Below are 12,799 nucleotides of genomic sequence, written 5' to 3'. Positions count from 1 at the left end.
TACCACATATGTGCCACAGTAGTGTAATCTAATCATGCTACACCAGTCTTTCGGCAGTGTGTCAATGTCCATTTAAGCGCTAAAGGGAGAGGTAGCCTGGACTCAATTAGCTCTCCATACCCTGTTACACCCTCATGAGTCAGGCCCCCCGAAACCAAAAAAGAGGGTCCATAGCCTATTTTTCATGCCTATTTTCTATAGCCACTTATGAGTTTTCATCTTAGTTACATACATTGGTCATGGTTTACTGTTTCATTAATTGATTTGTTTTTATTGATGCATAGTATTCCGGCTATACATAACCTTGTTGCATAGCCCCTAGTGGCCTGTGGGCAAGGGATTGCGCTTTACAAATTGTAAAAATAATAAATAAAATAAACAGAGCCCTCTGGGGGCCCTCTCTCTCCCACGGGAGGCACTGCATAACTTTAAAAGTTCTAATGATGGCATCATTAGGGCATTTCTGGCTGCACTGGGCGCAGGATGACCGCGCCTATGTGGCTATTACTTATGCTGATTTACCCAACAAATGATGGCATTATTGGGGTGTTCCGGGCTGCCCCTGCAACTCTCTATAGAACACGAGCACAACACTTAACACTAGATGCCGGTTCTAGCTGTGTTTCTTAATCCGTGTGAGAGCGGACTGATCCACTGGTAAGAGTCACATACACAGGAAGGCAAGTATGATATGATATTTTATTTATAGCGCGCCCATACACAAGTGTTTCAAAGCGCGACAAGGCAGGGGAGGGGAACAAGGGGGGGGGGACAAGACAACGATCTTACCAGGCCCAGTGACATTGAGATCGGGTAAGTGCAGGGAAGACGAAAGGGGAAAAGTGCAGAGGGAAGGGGAGAAAGGAGCAAGTGCAGGACATAGGATCTAAACATCAAGCAACAAGTAGTGTCAGTGCAAGGTTAGGTGCAAAAACAGCAAGTGATAGATAGTGGTAGCCAGGTAACCAGTGCAGTATCGGACAGGAGATCAGCAGGGAAGAGGAAGAGAGAAGGCAGAAGCAAACAGGAAAGTCTTGAGCTGCTTCCAGAACTGGGGATGGTTCCACTCAAGTTTTAGAGTGGCCGGGAGGCTGTTCCAGAGGGAGGCTCCCGCAGAAGAGAGGGTTCTTCCCCCCAGCTTGTTGCTTGGAAAAGCGCCTGAACCTCAAGGAGTTGGAGGTGGAGGTGGAGGAGCGAAGGACTCGAGTAGGAAGATATTTCAGAAGAGAAAGCTGGAGATATTTTGGTCCCAGGCACCAGAAGGCCTTGTGGACAATGCAAAGGGTCTTGAATTTAATCCTTGCAGCCACTGGGAGCCAATGGAGGGATTTCAGTGCTGGAGGGATCCGATCCCTGGGCTTGGGGCCAAGTGCAAGTCTTGCAGTCCTGTTCTGGATGAGTTGCAGAGGACGGAGAGTACAGGCAGGCAGATTTAAAAGAGGCGATTACAGTAGTCCAGCCTATAGAGAACCAGAGCTCTAGAAACAATGAGCTTCTGGGGGAAGGAGAGGAGAGGGAGAAAACCTCTGAGGAGGCGATGTTGGTAGTTTGACTTCTTAGAGACATCAGAGATGTGAGAAGAGAGGGAGAGTGTGGAGTCGAAGATAACCCCTAGGTTCTTAGCCTCGCAGGTGGAAGCAGGACGAGGGCACAGAGACGCCGGCCAAAGAGTGGCAGGAAAGGAGGATGCAGGTGTGCCGATGAGGAGAATCTCCGTCTTACTGGCATTAAGGCAGAGATCGTTGGGGGCACACCACTCCTGGATTACAGACAGACAGTCAGGGATGAGAGAAGGAGAAGAGGGGGCAGTGGGGAGCCTGAAAGCAAGCTGGGTGTTATCCGCATAGAACTGGATGTTGGTGCAGAATGCAGCAATGCGGTGGCCGAGGGGTGCCAGGTATTGTTTGAACAACCAGGTAGAAAGGTTAGACACCTGGGGAACACTGCAGGTGGAGAGAGAGATAGAGGAGAGGAAGGACCCAAGTTGGACCTGGGAGGGCCGGTTGGAGAGGAAAAAAGTTAGCTAGGCCAGAGCCAGATCAGTGATACCCAGATTATCACAGAGCCGTTTGAGCAGGATGGCATGGTTAACTGTGTCAAAGGCATAGGAGAGATCAAGTAGGATGAGGACAGAGGGGAGATTAGAATCCAGGTTAGAGAGCAGGTCTTCACAAATGTTCAGGAGAGCAGTTTCTGTGCTTCTGGCTGCTCTGAAACCAGACTGAAGGTCATGGAGACAGCCAACAGATTCAGTGTGGCTATTAAGCTGGGATATGGCCAGCTTTTCCAGGAGTTTGCCCAGGAAAGGAGTGATAGAGATCGGGCGGTAAGTAGGCGGAAGGGAGGGGCCGGCTGAGGGTTTCTTGAGAAGAGAGTGCACAAGAGAGTGCTTCAGGGGGAGGGGAAGGTACCGGAAGGTGAAGGAGTGGTTGCAGAAGTCAGCCAAGGCTGGGGTGAGGGTGTCAATGTGGTCCTTGATGGTTGTGGAAGAAAAGGGAAGAACCTGTTTAGAAGAGGTTTTCATAGATCAGGCTTGTCTAAATACTTCATCAGGGGAGAAGAGAGGAAAGGCAGGGAAGGGGGGGGGCACAGGGGAGCCAGAGGGAGATGAGAGCATGGGGGAGAAACAGGAGAATCCAAGACGGTGGACAGAATGTCCTGAGTTTTAGAGATGAAGTGAGAAGCCAGGGCTGTATAGAGGGTCTGGGAAGGGACAGGAGAGGTAGAGACTGCGGCAGGGTTGGCCAGCTCCTTGCAGATTTTAGTTTGGCCGAGTTGTTAGATGCTGCAGAAACGCGGGCTTGGATGTAAACTCTCTTCTTAGTAAGGACAGCGACTCAGTATTGCCTTTGGAGCAGGCGACAGGCCAGATTGTCAGAGGGTGTACAAGATGCCAACCATTTCCTCTCAGCCACCCTACAGTTGCGTTTGAGGGTGACGAGGTCTGAGTCGTACTAGGAGTTGCACTTGATTTTAGGCTTCATGCGGATCCTCATAACAGGAGATAGTAAATCGAGAGCTTTACAGATAGCAGAGTTGAGCATGGAAAGGGCTGTGTTAGGGTGTGTGACAGACAGAGGTGCAGAAGGGGGAGAAAGATGTGGCGAAAGCCACAAATGACACACACTTCATGGGTCAAATGACTGAGAAGGTGGGTGGCAGCGTGGGGGTAGGCTTGGCCTGAGGGGTAGAGAGAGAGAGATGAGAGGAGAGGAGGAAATGGTTGCTCCAGGAGAGAGGAGCAGTGAGAGAGTTAGAGAGGGGGGAGGTCTGAGGAGATCATAACATCAAGAGTGTGGCCTGCAGAATGAGTCGGGTCAATTTCTTATGGGATTAAAAAATGAGTTGGTGCTGACTAACAGTATATTTCATCCTCAGAGACTTTGCTCATCTGATGCCCGTGTCTGGCGATTATTTAATTCAATGCTTGAATCATGGAAGAATATGGGGGTAGGTGGAGGATAACTCCAATAATATGGCTTCTGGGTACATGTAGAAAGACCTCAGTGAGAGAATGATTATTAGAGTGAGGGATACAAACGCTGAACTGGAACCCAGACTGACCCTTACCTCTCAGAGTCGTCTCAGGGGGAGCCATTGTAGTTTGCAAATCTGTGAAAAACAAGAGGCAGAATGAGATTTAATTGTAGTAGTTACATCTCACATCTGCGTGTGTCCTGCATTTCAGGAACAGATATCATATGAACAAGACAAACATGATGTAATACACATGTAGCATTTTGAAAGCCCTTACTGCCATAAACTGGCAGCTGTGTATTAACAATCTGTCATATTGATCAGCATGATTGATAACCTCCTTCCAATCTGCAAATGTTCCCAAATTTCCATTAAACAATTGATAAACAGTTCAACCACCCTGGGGTAGAATGCAGAGCGATGGCAACAGTCCTGAATCTCGTTATAATATGTCAGGTGTTTAATTTATTTTGCAAGGAGTGCCCTGGTGACTGCATACTTACCTTGTCTGCAGCACTTTTTGCCCTACCAGCACTGCGAGCGGAGCTCTTGCTGGACATTGTTTGGCTTCCTGGAGGAGGCGGACTTCGTCGCGGTCACATGATGAATCACGTGACTCACAGCCCGCATTTAGTGCCGGCCCAACCGCCCGAGCGGCGTGTTTCATTTATTTTGCAAGGAGTGCCCTGGTGACTGCATACTCACCTTGCCTGCAGCACTTTTTGCCCTACCAGCACTGCGAGCAGAGCTCTTGCTGGACATTTTTTGGCTTCCTGGAGGAGGCGGACTTCGTCGCGGTCACGTGACGAATCACGTGACTCACAGCCCGCATTTAGTGCCGGGCCAACCGCCCGAGCGGCGTGTTTCATTTATTTTGCAAGGAGTGCCCTAGTGGCTGCATACTCACCTTGCCTGCAGCACTTTTCGCCCTACCAGCACTGCGAGCGGAGCTCTTGCTGGACATTGTTTGGCTTCCTGGAGGAGGCGGACTTCGTCGCGGTCACGTGACGAATCACGTGACTCACAGCCCGCATTTAGTGCCGGCCCAACCACCCTTGCGGCATTAAGCCCTGGAGGCAGTAAGGGCTGGAGCTGCTGTTTTGCTGTTTGGCTGTGACCTGTGAGTAACTCGGTCCTGGGTCCTAAGCTGTTACTTGTCTTGCACTACCACCTCCAGTTCTTAGGGTAAGGGGTGGAGAGTCGGACTCTGGCAGCTCCATAAGCTGTCGGGCGTTCCCTACCCTGAGACTGAATGCACCATTGGGTTTCGCTGATGAATGAAGCTATTCTCTGATCCTATATTGGAATAAAGGACATTCTTTTAATAAAAAAAAAAAAAAGAAAATTTTATGTAATACTTGTACTTACAATTTTGCAATTGTTGGACAGAGATCCATATCTATTTGCATTTTTATTTAATAGTGTTTTTGGAACAGTGTTAGACTTGTTTTAAGCTGCTCCCTGTATTCTGTGCAAATTTTTAAATATTGGTGTTTGTTATCTTAAAGACTGCTCCATATGTTATTTCTTTTCTCTACTAGAACTGCTACATATTGAAACTCAGTCTTTGAGTTTTTGCTACTTTTTTTTATCTTAAGTTTATCTACTTTCATCTCTCAAGTTCCCTCACTTTCTTTATTGTGTTTTATCACGTTTGAATGACACGTAGGGGACTTTGAAGCCAGGCAGCTATGGCGGCTTCTCTTGATTCTACTCCCTCTGTTAAAGGGGATCTCCCCTTTGCTTCGCCAGTCTGTACTTTATCAGTTACTTCTATCCGTGCTGCCCCGGGCAATCCACAATATTTATCAGTGGATGGCTCCCAGGACTCCTCTGTCCTTAAAGCCTTGGCCCAGGCCCAAATTCATTCTAGAGATAGGTCTGAGGTACTGAATTACATGGGTATTATTCCACGCACCATAGCCAATAATAGTTGCATCTTTAATGGAAAACAAGACATATCCATAGATGCACAGGAAGAGCGTCTAGCAGCTACTATAGCCTCCAATCTCGAGGAAGGCGGTAGTCTACCGAGGGCCAGGGTACATATGGATCATCCTAACAATACTATGGTTAACTCTGTGCTTCCAACCCCTGTTCAATCACATCCTAGGCAGCCTCTACCACCCGTAATGCTGGATGACTCTGCAGCCAATGCTACAGAATCTCCGGGTCACACAAAAGAGGCTACTGATTGTCAACTCGCCCCCCCCAGTGCGTAATAGGAATTATGGTACTCCCCCTATTAAATTTTCGCCTGAGGTTTTTCCCTCTGTTAGGGGTGTAAATACCTCCTCTACTCATGTTAATCTTTCTGCTAACCCTGCTGGAAACCCCAATACTCCTACAGTGAAATCTATTGTGTTTAAAACTCCACTTAATAAACCTTTAAATCTCACACCTAAAATAAAATCCAATTTGGGTACCCAAGGTAAATCTATCCAAGGGAAAAACAATTCTAATTTTTTTGGAAAGAAGACTGCAACTAGCACCCTGGTCAAATCTTCACATTCACTTCCAATAGTGGCCATTTTGGATCATACTCTTCTTGTAGATGTAGCTAAGAAACTAGAGATTGAAGATCCCCTAGCTCATGATATTGATGACATCAGTATCATAGAATGTGCTGATAAGGCAATTGCTGATAGCCATCTGGGTCTCAACTCTACTAATACAAATAATGTCACCCAGCAAATTTGTGATGATTCTTATGTGGGCTCTCCCTCTGATCTCATTAATTGTATTGATGGGCATACAGAAAAACAAAATTGGTTGAGAGAAAGGGGATTACTCCCAGAATTAAACAAGTATTATGGTAGCGAGTCTATTCTGCATCATACTCTTAAAGAGGCGGATGACACAATAAAACTCACTCAACCTAAACTCTCTGCTCTGAATATGGTTTTGAGTTCTTTTGTGAGCCTGTATGACAATATATGGTCAGAGGTTAGATCACACTCTCTTCTACTCTCTGAAATCTATTCTAGGTTACAGGGACTTGACAGATGTGAAGAGCTAGTAAAAATAATTAAGGAAGATAATCCCTTAATGCCAACACACTGCTCTGATCCTATTTCTCCTAACCAACCAACTGCTGATATCCATTTGGTTAAAAAAAGTTCTCAATGGGAAAATGTTGAGTATACAAGAGGAAGTTCTAGATATGGGTTCGGGTACCACTGACCCTCGCTGCTCGGATAAGGATATATGTGATCATCCACCCATAATTTCTTCCATGACCACTGTGGGTGCTGTAGAGGTTTTTGGCATGGAGGTAAAACTCCCTATACCTCATATAAATGTCATTACTGAATTAATAGAGGAGAAAAGTCCAAGAGGGACCCACCAGCTATCCTCTCAATCCTATCCCTCAGTGATTACCCTCTGTAGGGATGACATCAGAGCTCGTCGATCCACTTAAGGGAGATTATGTTGCCTCCTCTGTGGATCTTATATTCGCTCCCAATTTGGAGATTCCATCTGATCCTATTGCCCTTACTAAAGAAATGATACACCAAAAAGGTTTTGTCTGCATAGGAAAAAAAAACTTAATCAGCAAATAAAGAAAACTAAAAATCAGAAGAATTTGAAAAAAATTACTTCATTTACTAATCAATTTTTTAAAAATCTATTTTTGGCTAATACTTGGGCTCCTACTACCACCTCTCTTGCTCCCAAGGGGACTGTGAACCCTGTTGAATTAGCGGTTTCTGTGACCTCTATTCCAAATACGGTGGCCATTCCGGTGGAAGTTAATTCACTTCCTATTATACCAGCTCTACCCGGTCCACCTGACGCTCCAGTAGACGGTTCTTTCACCATTAATACTGTCCCTCCAGTAGTGGTGTCTACTTTTGTGGGGGTTGAGGACATTTCTGTCTCTTGCCCTCCGAAAATAGTTTCAACTTTACTAGAGCCGATTTCTACCAATATTTCGGATGAATCGAACATCAATACTGTTATCAAGCCGCAGGAATCCTCCTTGGCCGTAGAATCTTTAATTATACCATGTAACTCTTTACCTGGGGTAGATCCACTCCATCCAGAGATCACTATTTCTCTGATTCTGGCAAACCTGGTCAATATTGATATGGTTAAACATCTATTTCAGGAGCTACTTGTTTCTAAAACTGCTAATGGGGTGGTGTCCCAGTTAATTAAAACTCCATCTCAGGATGGAGCTCCATCCATTCCCTCTTTATCTATGGATCCCAATCTTTCCTTCATTTCTGAGGGTCATTTTGCCAATACTGAGCCTACAATGAGGGATTGTGATATGGGAGTTAGATCAGTGGGGGGTCTCAATGCACCCAACTCTCTTAACTCAGTTCATTCTAGTATGTCTAATGTTGGTCCTATTATGGGCCATGAAGGTGCTCGTTCTTGGCCTGATTCCGCCCAATACAGAAATTCTTTCAAATCGTCTGAAAGATTCCCTGTGGGTCCTAACGTAATCCAAAATAGGACTATACTAAGGGGTGCAAGGGGCACTGATTTGGAGGCTGACTCCTTAAGTCAGTTCACTAAAAAGATTTCTGATTCTCTACCTCAACCAGCAGAGGCCAAAGATCTCCTTGATATCTTGCAGCTTACTAGTCTTTGGGGTCAAGATATGCCAATCTGTCTTAATCGTGGTAATATTCTAAAAATTCTCCACCAACTACCATCCCTCTCACTTATTTCTAGTTATGATATGGAGAGAATTTTCTTTCCGATTCAGGGTCGGGTAGATGTGAGTAATATTGTTCTTAAATCAAGAGTGGTATTGGAACTGATTATGGGGCACAGAGAAGGGTTAAAGCAGCTTGGTTTTGAAGTACACCTATTATTATCCAATCAGTTTTCCGGCATAAATGAAGGGTGTGAAGAGTATAGGGGAAACCTTACTATGGTATATCATCCGGAAAGAGCTCCACAGCACCAACGGAGGCAATTCACGCCCAGATTCAATGGAAATGCTCGAAACTGGGCCCAGGTTACCCCAGGTCTGTGGAAATGAGCACTTTCCTAATCACTCTGAACTCCCTACTAAGGTCCTCCCCTTGAATAGCTTTGCGTTTCTTTCCTGGAATTCCAGTGGTAATTCCCATCTCTTTACGAACTCGGACACTGTAACTATGATTAGGGCTTCATACTGTTTTTTTCTACAGGAAACCTGGATGCTTTCAATTCCCGTTTTAGACGGATTTGATATCTACTCCCAAAATGCTAAACCTAGTCTGGGAGGGAGGGCTTCTGGGGGTCTCCTTATAGGAATAGAACCTCCTTTGGCTTTATGAATAAGGTTCTTCCGGATATGCCTTTTGGTATCTTGGCTTTGGAGGTTACTTCTCTTGATCAAATGGTTAACCTCCATTTGATCAATATATATTGGCACAAGGGCATTGCTGCACTTGAGCCGTTTCTGGAAAGGTTAACGGATACGATTCTTTCTTGGAGATCTCTACACCCTAGGGGGAAATTGATTCTGGTTGGTGATCTTAACTCTGACTGCTCTATCTCCTCTGAATCTAAATATGATGATCTGGGTCTGGCTATGGAGGATGACTCTCGCTTGGGGCAGAAATTTGAATGGGGTCGTCTTTGGAATCGTGCTTTGGATTCGGTTGGTCTAATATGTCTTAATGGCTATTATGATGCTACTTCCTCACTCTGTCCTACATGGCGTAGAACACTGTCAAGATCTACTCTAGACTATGCCTATGTAGATCATTCCCTGACTTCTCTTTCGTCCAAAGTCAGGGTCTTCTTTAACCCATGGAGTGACCATGGTATTCTGCGGGTTTCTTTTCTATGCCCTTTTCCCATGAAGTTTCTGCCCGCTGGGTGGCCATCCCACCTTAAAACTGTGGGACAAGGGACAGGGGTATGTTGGTCACCTACAAATATCAGCTTGCTCAACTGTAAACTGATTTCTTCCTTTAATCATACCTCTTTCTCTTGGAAATTAGCAGTTTTCAATACTGTTTATTTTGACAGTTTTCTTAAAGCTCTCCATAGCAGTACCTATGGTCTGCTTAGGAAGGGCGTCTCCAAAAAATCTCATCCTCACAGATTTCATCCAGAGCTGGCTAATGAAAAGGCCCACACTCAGAAACTCATTAGAGGTGTCCAAGCTCTGGACATTGAGTGGGATGATAAAAAAATAAAAATTAAAGCCATCCGTCAAAAATATAAAAATTACTGCAAGTCAAGAAAAGCTATTATGCTACAAAACGATGAAGAGCATATGCTTGAAGTATTAATGAAAAGAGACCTGAGGGCCTTCTGGGTTACTTTGTCCAGCCTAGATGATGTGGCGGAGGCTGACCAGTTGAATGCTATCCCAGAGGTTCAATGGGTAGAGCATTACACTGAATTGTTTGATATAGGGGCAGAGGGGTTGGAATTATGTCTTTTGGGGAAGAATGTTCTAAAGGATCCCTGGAAGCCTGTAATTGATTATGAGACAGTATTTGAGCTTATTTCTAAAGCTAAGAAATCCAGGGCTCCGGGGCCTAGTGGCTTAACTAACAACACATTAAAAGCTGAACCAGAACTCTGGGCCAACCTTCTCTCCTTACTATTTCAAGATGTTGTTAATTCTGGTAATGTACCTACTAGCTGGCAGACCGCTCACATTGTTCCCATTTTTAAGAGAGGTCTTCGTACTTTGGTCAAAAATTATAGACCTATTTCTCTTATTGATGCGACTGTAAGCTTTTTGCTTCTATGCTTCTTTCCCACCTCAACGTCTGGATTAAGGAAAATCATATTCTCCCGAAACAACAAACAGGTTTCAGGGTTGGTCATTCAACTAATCTCAACGGTTTCATTATTACTGCCTTACAAAGCTCTATCTGGGGTAAATATGACGGTTCTCTCTATGTTGCTTCAATCGATTTGTCAAATGCTTTTGACTTGGTAATTAGGTCAAGACTCTGGGAAAAATTAACCAAATGGGGTATTCCAGCTGGTCTTCTCACTCTTATCATGGCAATGTATGAGAACTCGGGGGTCCATATTAGGATCGATTTGTCAGGAGCTCTTTCTAGAAGGATAAGGAACCGTATTGGGGTGAGACAGGGTTGCTCTTTAGCTCCTTGTCTTTCTATCCTTTATATGGCAGATGTTGGTGAATTGTTGGGAAATACAGGCATGGTAAGGGCTAAATTGGGGGATCTCAGGCTCTCATGGTTGGCATATGCCGATGATTTTCTTCTCTTCGATCATACCAAAGTTGGTCTGCAGAGGCTTATCAGCAAATTCAAAGAATATGCCATTCTTAATGGGATGAAGATTAACCCGAGCAAAACCCGAACAATGGTCTTTTCCAAGGATAGAAAAGGGAATAACAAAGTGTGGAAAATAGGTGGTGAAAATATCAACAGAGCACACAAAATCGTCTATCTGGGATTTCTTATTCTGGCCCAACTGTCGGCGATTGAATTAAGACGTTCTCTTAGACACAAATTGCTCCCGCTTATCTCCCAATCCATAAGATTAGACAATAAATACTGCATGTTCTCCCTTAAACCTGTAGTAGATTCCTTCAAGGGAAAGGTTACCCCAAAGCTACTTTATGGAATGGAACTCCATTATTTGGCACTTTTGACATTCTGGGATTCTCTTCAGGGTATCTACTGGAGGAAAATTTTGAAACTGCTGAACTCTGTTCCAACTGTGGCCATAAGATACGAACTAGGGTTAGTTTCATTGCGAGCTAGGATTCTCTGGAGAGTCCTTACTCTTTTCTCTGCTTTGCTCTCTCCCAAACCTGGTACCCTCTATGTTGATGTGGGCCATACGATTTTCTCACAGGGACCCATCGATCGTAACCTATATCTCAATAGATTCAGTGATCTTTGTGATCAAAGCCTTTCAGAGATCTGTACTGACAGGGATACTTTGTTAACAAATCCCAATAAGGTTAAGGAGTGTCTTTTTAGTCATTACTGGAGTAATACACTGGAAAAATTGCATACCTATCCTTCTCTCACTGACCTACAATTTGATCATAAGAAAATAGGCTTGCTGTCTTTTATTTTGATTCAATTCCCTAATCGCTATTACCGTTCACTTCTCCTTAAACATAGATGGAATCTCCTTCCCACCAGGGAAGTTCTACAAAAAAGGAAGGAGTTTTCTGATTTAGACCCTACCTGCCGCTTTTGTAAAACTCTGGGGGTGATTGAGTCTTCTCGACATGTCTTTCTAGAATGAATTGCTTTGAAATGTTTAAGGGACAAATATCTAGTTAGATTTAACACTCTGGGCCAATTGGGGGCTGATAATATTATCTGGTCACAGTGTCTTGCTATTACTAATACTAAGGATGGGCTTGCTGTGGCAGCTTTTATTAAAGCTCTAGATTTGTACGCCCCCCTTGCCTGATTGTGTTTGTCTACATGAAATTTCAAACTTCTGTGATATCTTTGGTAAAATCAGTTTATTAGTTATTTGAAGATGTATTTTAAATTCTAAATTTCTTGTTGAATTCTAATTGCACTGAATCTTTTAAAATGTGTTGCTTGTATTATGAGTCTTAAAACCTGGAAATTGGATCTATGTTTTTAAGGTATTACTCTAAAAAACTGTCTGTATAAATGAAATTTAGTTGCAATTAATTTTTTTTTGTTTTTTTCTTTTCCTTCTTTTTTAATTCTTTGTAAAGGTTTCTTTGTAAACCATATACAATAAAATAAAATAAAAATATGTCAGGTACAAAGCTCTCAGGTTTCTAGTGGCCATGCATCAGATGGTCCTTAAGACCTGCTTTTGTTTGGAATTCTGGGAATTGTAGTTTTCCTAAAATTCAAATGGCAAAGAAAAAACTACAAATCCTAAAAACCAAAGGGGAAAAATAGGATTGGATGGCCTTCTCATGCATGACCACAGGAAACTTAAGGTGGTCCAAGTGCTATGTTGCAAACATCAGGAAAAACTTTCTGAGGTTTTCCCGACACTCATGTTTCTTTGCTTATTGCCTCTCAAGTGAACATAACTTAGCTATGTGTTAGACCTTGAAGAACCTTTTGATATTACATGTATTTATAGTAAATGTGTAGTACACAGCTGGTCACGTGGGTATAGGACAGCATGTGCTAAAAATGAATACATAACTGATAAACAGATATACAATATAAGAAAGACCTGTATGAGCCATGCCTGGCATTCCACGGACAGTTGGCTTTCTAGGCCAGGAGAAGATCTCGGTGCAGATTGGGAGAACGAAACGGAACGGTATGAACCTCTGCAATCACAGAGTTTAAAAAGGGTTGTGCAGATCTAGACAAACATCAGGCAGGCTTCAGGCAGGCATCAGGCAGGCATTAGGCAGGCA

Source organism: Ambystoma mexicanum, chromosome 8 (genome assembly GCF_040938575.1).
Source record: "Ambystoma mexicanum isolate Mex_15411 chromosome 8, UKY_AmexF1_1, whole genome shotgun sequence".
NCBI classification, from domain to species: Eukaryota; Metazoa; Chordata; class Amphibia; order Caudata; family Ambystomatidae; genus Ambystoma; species Ambystoma mexicanum.
Note: the sequence above shows the minus strand (reverse complement) of the source record.